Here is an 8,242-nt window from a genome sequence, read left to right on the forward strand (position 1 = left end):
ACTACTACTAATAATAATAATAATTTATTTGTGTACCGCTCTGTCTCCCAAGGGGACTCAGGACAGCTTCCAACCTAAAACATTCAATGGCCCCATACAGATAAATTAAAATAAAACATCATAACATATAAAATCCTAGGAGCCCCCAGTGGCGCAGTGGGTTCAACCCCTGTGCCGGCAGGACTGAAGACCGACAGGTCACAGGTTCAAATCCGGGGAGAGGCGGATGAGCTCCCTCTATCAGCTCCAGCTCTTCATACGGGAACATGAGGGAAGCCTCCCACAAGGATGATAAAAACATCAAATCATCCAGGCGTCCCCTGGGCAACGTCCTTGCAGACGGCCAATTCTCTCACACCAGAAGCGACTTGCTCCTGACACGACAAATACACACACACACACACACACATATATAATCCTGCTAAAACATTCCAAAAAATATAAAAATTTAAAATAAAAAAATTAAAATGATTATAACTTCATCAGACAGGTTCAAAATACCAATGGCCAGAATTACAAAATGGACATGGCTAACTATAAAGGGCTGGGCAAGGGATAGTGCATCAGTGTGTCATAAGGCCGGGGAACTGGGTAAAGTGCAGAATAGAGTCCTATCTGATGGACTAGGGAAGGACATACAAACCTAGGGACTAATCATTCTCAAAAGCCTGATGAAAGATCCATCATATACAGCAAGCAGTCCTTCATATTCCTGTGTGTGTGTATGTTTTCATCATTTAGTATACTTCTGATTCATAAGTCCAGATAAGGCTCAACTACTGTGTAGTTTTGTTGGTTTTGTTTTGCTTGATCATTTTGAGGGTGAGGATGGCTCAACCCCTCCATTTCATTTTAGAAATGCAGGGGAAAAAAGTTCACCCTCTTTTAATATGTCATGATGCTTTCAAAATACTTTGCTCATAAGTAGCAAATATGATACTGGTCAGCAGTTATGCAATATAACTAAATCTCATGTATGTTTTTCAGTAAACGCTTAAGGCTTTATTGAACAATGTTTTTCAGAGAAGCAGCATAAGTAACACCCTTTTAAAATGGTTGAAATACATCCAAGGGAATTAAAATAATTGCCAGAAGTAATTTCAAAACCATTCTTTGAGAATTCCTGGAGAACAGGAGAAATTCCAGCAGACTGGAAGAAGGCAAATGTTTCCTTCATCTACCATCTTCAAAAAGGGGCAAAAAGAGGACACAAACAATTACCACCCAGTCAGCCTGACATCAGTACCGGGAAAGATTCTGGACCAAGTAATTAAAAAGAGAATCAGTAAGCGCCAGGCAAATCTTATCTCTTTTTCCGATAGAGTTACAAGCTTGGTAGATGAAGGAAACGCTGTGAATATATCTTGATTTCAGTAAAGCCATTGACAAGGTTTCCCAATAATAAAATGGGAGCTAGACAATGCTACCATTTAGTGAATTGGGAATTGCTTAACTGATTAAATCCAGAGGGTGCTGCTTTTCATCCTGGAGAGAAGTTACCAGTGGGGTGCTACAGGGGTCTGTCCTGGGCCAGTGCTACTTAACATCTGAAGGTTATCATTTCTTTTTAGATTGGGAGGGATAGCTAATAGTATCAGAACAGGATTTTACTTTAGATGGGTTTTAAATTCCAACAGCTGATCTAGCTATCAGAGCTGTACTGGCAGATCATTCTAGACTCTTGGGGTGGCTTTTATGTGTCAGTCTGATCCTACTTCTCTCTTATGTCCTTAGAGATTGGCAATGTCTGAGAGTTTGGGGATCATTTTTTCTCCTCCTCTGGTCACTTTGTCTTTCCAAACTCTGCTTTGGGAACATAAAATAGATCCAAGCACCACCTGCAAATGGCAAAGTTGTCATCGATCCTAATGGAACACAAGTGACATTTTGTAGAGCAAGTATCCTCAAACTGCAGGCCTCCAACTGGGCCTCCAATCCTCAGAAGCCCTAGCCAGCTTGTTGAATGGTCAAGAATTCTGGGAGTTGGAGGCACAGATAGCTGGAAGGCTGCAGTTTGAGGATGCCTCTTGCCAAAGATTGTTTTTCTAGATGGAGGGTATCAAGTGGTTGGGAGTGTTAGCTTCTTGGATGATCTCAAGGAGCCACAAATGGGCGTATGACCTATGTTTTTTCTATTCTTGCCTCATACGTTGACATTAAAATAAAGAATTAATTTTGAAATTCTGAGTTATTTTATTGATAGATTTTGTGCCGTACACTCTGGAGTTATGGCTTAGATTGTCTTTTTCTGGCTTCATGCATCACAGTTGGCTGCTAGGAGCAAGTAGGGTATCAAAAAAGATTATCTGTCCAGCAGTGATGATAAATTGATTATCTTACTCAAAGAGAAAAATGATATTCTCAAACATTATTGTTGTGTGTCTTTGAGGAATATCTGACTTATGGGAACTCTTTGCAAAACTTGTTTAGAAGGAGCTTGATGTTGCCTTTCTCTCAGGTTGACAGTGTGTTACTTGGCAAAGGGCACACATGGGTTTCCATGGCCAAGCAAAGATTGAAACCCTGGTCTCCAAAGCCCTTCCTGTTATAGCACATGCCTCTAAAAAACTAAGAACACAAGTGAAAAGGAGCAGTCAGTGCTAAGAGTAAAAGGTGTTCTAAAAATGTTGAGTAAGGATTTCTACAAACTCGTACAGCATTGCATCTAATAGGTAATACAATGTTAGAAATATCTGTAACAATAAATAACGACTTAAAAGTTAGCAGTGAATCTTAACAGAAAATTTGAGTGATTATGAGAATATGCAGTGATTTGCCCTCACCACTGAACCATGGCAACCCTGTCTATGCCTTTCAGCCTAGTCTCAGCTAAGTAGACCTACTAAATCAGCAGTTGTGACATATGTCACATATTTAAACAGCTTTGTTTGCTAAGAATGCAACAACAACAACAACAACTTATGCAATCACTCTGCCTTGAGGTGGATTGTATATGAGAACTACTAACCTGATGTTTGTGCATATTTTGTTTTGGGATTGTGTGTTCTTCTGTGGCTTTTAATGGCTTTTAATGAAATACAATAAAAGATTGACTGACAAATCAATGGTAACTTTGCTAGCCAACACTGATGTTAGTTACATTGATTCAGTGGATGTATGCTAGTAGGAATTAATAAGATTCAAGTCTGAGCATTAAGAATATTGATAGTTTATGCAGAATGTATTTTCATGTACTGCTAAGGAAGAATAGCCTGTGTACTCACACACATTTAGAAGCAGAATTCATAAGGTGGGGATAGGCATTTCCTTCCTGTCTGTTTCCCTGTTTCATACACACATTTAAAGTTCTCCTGAAAAATTAAACACTAACCCAAGTAGTCTCTCCGTAGGGAAATGGGATGCTCACATTTTGTAATTTATGTTTGCTATCCTGTGAATGTGCTAGAGAACAGGATGTTACTCACTGTGAGGAGAAAGTCTGATAAGGTGCAGAGGATCACAAACCCTAACCAGAAAAAGCGGACACCCTACCTCCTAGCATATGTGAAATGATCTGAGTTTCTTTGCCCTGAACATCACCACCCATTTTTTTTCATTTCTAGTTTTAGATATATTTATCTTCTTTACATGTACTTAGTTCAGCTTGTTCCAAGAGCCAGTGTCTCTTATGGATAATATGGGTAAGCAGATTCAAGAAAGTACTGATCTGAAATATTGCCGTGGGGACCTCCATGATTCTAGATTCTGAATGAAAGCCTAATGTTTTCCCATAAAAGTAAATCTTAAGTACATAGTACATGAAGAGCAATAAGCACTTTTCTTTTCCTGAAAGCAATTATCTTCTAGCATTTGTTTATCATGATTGGGAGAAAAAAATAAACACATTCTAATTTCAGATTTTATTGATGGCAGTGTCCTTGACTGTTTTACATTATGGGGTTCATGTATGAGGAATCCCCTTAATAGAAAACCTATAGCTGTAATTTAGAAATGCAAATGTGTCTGCCATTCATTTGCATAGGTAAGTATTTTTCTCAACTTCTGATGGAAAATGATTACAAAAGCTGAAACCAGTATTGTTTTTCATATGTGTTCTCATCTATGCATTTTTCCTCTTAACTTAAAAAACGCACAAAAATTACATTAATAATTTTCTTTTCTTGCTGGGGGCATCCGTCTTTTTATAATGCAAGCCGGTTACGGTAACACTTCATTTTTAAACGGCTTAATATATTTTAACCATGATCAGATGTGTAAAGTATTTGATCTGAAAATATATACAGTCCTTGACAGGAAACTATGCACTGAGGCAACAAGGATCTTGCAATTTTATCAGGACAATGCCAGTAGATTTCAGCAAGGTTGGTTCCAACTCATCTGTGATAAATGAGAAGATAAGGCAATCAGTGCACACCATGACACTCTGTGCAGCTAGTTAGACACACTTCAAAACTATTCAGGTGTGCTCACAAGGCTTATGAGTCTTACATGGGGTGGTGGGGGGTCTCAATATAAATACATCCTTCATGGTGGCCACTAGAAAAGCAGGATCTGTTTTTCTAAGACTTAACCCAGGTCAGATATAAATAATAGATGTTAAGATTTCTGAGTTTGGGGATGCATTTCAGACTGTGTTACAGCTGGGTCAAAACAATGTCTTCTTTATTCTCCCCCTTTTCTTTGCCCTCGTATAGTTCCTCTGCTTGATAAATGCTTGCAAAATTCCATCACACCTTTGCGGGGACCTCTTTGGGTCTCTAAGGGAGAAGGTTTCAGCCCCTCTGGAGCAAAGATGTATATCCAAGGAGTCCTGTTGGCCTTACACCAGCGATTAAAGTCTGCAAGAAACTACTGTGAACAGGTGAGTAATCCCAAGTCTTTAAAAGCTGCTTTTTCCCTTTGTTATTAAATGTACTAGTTGTAAAAAAAAAAGCTGTGATTGGCACTGTGTCATAAGGAAGGATGACATATTGCATGAGTTCTGGTACTCGATAGGTAGTTGAAATGTTTCTCCTATAATCTTAACGCCAACAATAATGGAGCTAATTGTGTATGTCTTTCAGTGTGGGGTGTTATATGTCTAATCTTTTTTCCCTCTTGCTGAGCTCTGTGCTTAGTGAGGCATTCTTTCTTTGGGAATTATATATATATAGCTTTTTCTGACTAGGGTCACTCGTCATTTTTCATAAATCTTTCTCTCTCTTTTTCACTAATGCAAGAAGAACAGACTGGAAGAATAGATATATAACACATGTAAACATAACCAAATAATATTTTCCCTTTTAATAATATTTTGCTATGTGAGGTTGGCAATAATTGACAAGGCAACAATCAGAAAGTTATTAGGTATATATAAAATATGTTTAAATTAGAAAAAACCCAGTTCACATTACTATATTTTGATAGGGGTTTTGTGTGTGTGAAGATGACAGATATTTATACATGAAATTATTTTGCATTTTCATCTGCAGCGCCTTTCTGTATTTTTTTCTAACAGTTTGATATGTGCTTCCATGTAAGATCTATGTGGTTGACTTGAACTGGAGGAAAATGTGAATTTCTTTTCCAAATTATTATTATTGTCATCATTTATTTTTGAGAGCAATCATTTGGTAATTGAAATGTATTTGAACACGAGATCACAAATGAATATTTCACTTTAAAATGAGATTTATCACTGCTCTCAGGCCATGTTTGAAAGATGAATTCCTCACACACACTCAGCCTTCCTAAGGGGTGGGGTGAATAAGGAGGGCTGGAAGAAGTACCTGCCAGTCATGCTGTTTATATAGCACCTCCTGCTGTCAGAGCTGTAGAGAGAAGTGAGCATTTACATTGGAATAAACTGGTTTGGCCCTAAGCAAATGGTAATCCATGATAAATAACCAAGAATGCATAATCAGATGATGTCGTTGACAAGAAGGACTATTTTCAAGAAATGCGTGACCCAGACTTCAATTTGAAGGGGTGTGTGTGTGTGGAGGAACTTACATGAATGCCCTATTTTATAGTGCTTCCTTTGCCTGTAAGATAGTTCTGGTACAAGATATTTCAAAGTATTTACCTCTCAAAGTTGGAATCAAATAAAACAGTCAGTCTCTGTTTTTGAACATTTATTGATTTATATAGGCCCATTAACATATAGCACATTGTTAATGTTCAGATTCTCTGTGGCTTTGAAGATATTGAAGCATTGGTATATGATATATGGTCAACATTTATACTGAAAACAATACAGAACACATTTCAAAATATAAATATACTTGAATGTAGGAAGAGCAACATGTGTTCAAGGAGAAACACTTGAGCTCAGTTTTCCTTAGCAGTTCAGTTTCAGAGTAATCAACTAGTAATAGTAATAAGAGTAGTAACAGTAAAGGTTTGTGAATGGTTCTGAGATATCTGTGCTTTCCAAAACCATCATAGTAAGAACAAGAATTTTACAATTGTGAAATTAAAGTGGTGACCTCCAAGGTTAGTAATAATGTTCATTATAATTTTAAAATGAGAATTTTAAGCATTTGATAAGCTTCAAGTTACTTTTCTTAATATTATTTTTGCCCTTTTCTTCTGATGTTCTTGGGGGGGGGGGAAATGTGATGTACAGTTAGCGTGAAACAGTCAACACACAATACATCTTTTCCTTGATGCCAGTTTCAGCTGCAGGTTCTTGTTCATCTTGAAGATAAGAGGACTATTTGGAGCAACATTAAATGTGTGCAAGGGACTATGGCTGGAAGAGAAAACATGTAGTTGCACAGGCATGTTCCCAAAGAGATATCCATGCTAGCCTGTTTCAACATAGAAAGGAATAAAATAATCCAGGAGCACGTTTGAGACTACTGGTTTACTCTAGCATGGGTTTTTATGATATCCTTCCACTTCTTCAGATGTACACAGACATGCTTGCATCACAGGCTGCCAGCATTACTTGGTTAACTCTATGTTCAAGCAACACTGTTTTCTACATCTGCAAAAGCATCCAGACCAGGCATGCTGTAGAGCTCAAAGCTGTGCACTTCCCAGAGATACTATTCTGTTCTAGCAAGAAGGTTTTCTAGTTGTTCAAAACAACCAATCCTCCTGAAGACGAATGCGTCTATCCTGACAAGGGTGTCTCATCAGCAGTTGTACCCTTTGTTTTCCTCACCTTTGCTAAATGAGCATGTTAGGTCAAAAGGCTTCAGTGGCTGTTCTTTTGCCAACACAAACTGTTTTGAAAAAGATGCTTTCTGATGCACAGCTGGTGAGATGTTCTCAGAGCAAGACATTCATCGACTGTGTCTCAACTCAAGGGTTTACTTATCTGTACTCCTCTTCTATTTTCAATATTTTCATTAAAAAAATTTGAAGACTACATTTAACTTGATTTAGATAGATTCAAATATCAGTATGCAACTGAAAGCAAAAGATTCCAAGGAATATATTATGGTGCAAAACTCAGAACATAAAGTAATTCTACTGACATTTTGCCTTAATTTTCACCCGATCTGTATTAACACACACAAGGTACAACCACAACAGCTCACATTGTTTCTCTAGGTCTAGTTTACCTGCCTAGGTATGTGCCAGCAGCATGCTGAATCTGGCATTTTTGGGTGCAAATATTTGAGTGAAGTCAAAATATTCAGTTCACACATTAACAAATTATTTCCCCATGCCTATTTCATTAAGAGAATGAATTATCCTTCATTGCCTTCCTTAAGTAAGTCTAGATAATAGTCTGAAGGAAGTAGGGAATTCTTAAGACTCTTTGAAGACAGCTGCTGCCCTGCTTTTTCTTTCTTAAAAGCACCATTACTATAGCCCTGTTTTGCATACTGTATTCTTTGAAAAATTATTATAATATTTGGTGATTAAATAAGAGTTTTCCTTTAAAATCTGAAAAGACTTCTGTTAATTTGTAACCTGCGATGGAGAATGTGTACATGGTGTTCTGAGAAAGAAAATGGACACATTTGAAGCTGTATTTTCTTTACTGTGCTTTTCAGTTAGATGCAAGACCATACATGCTTTTGATGCACCCACAAATGTTATAAAATAATCAGTGTGCTTTGACATGATGTATTTAACTTTATTTCCTGCAGACAGGGATTCCTGCACAAATGCAATTATTCAAGTCTGTGTTTGGAATATTAAAATTCATTAGGAAGTGTGGAAACAGCATACACATGCAAGCATGAAGTGCGGTTAACACTTCAAGGGAAGGGGCCGTCCTGCCTCATTAGCATTCAGGATCTGTAGTGGGGCTGTTGGTGGGGGTGTTGAACAGGAATGCCAT

Source organism: Anolis sagrei, chromosome 1, assembly GCF_037176765.1.
Source record: "Anolis sagrei isolate rAnoSag1 chromosome 1, rAnoSag1.mat, whole genome shotgun sequence".
Lineage (NCBI taxonomy): Eukaryota > Metazoa > Chordata > Lepidosauria > Squamata > Dactyloidae > Anolis > Anolis sagrei.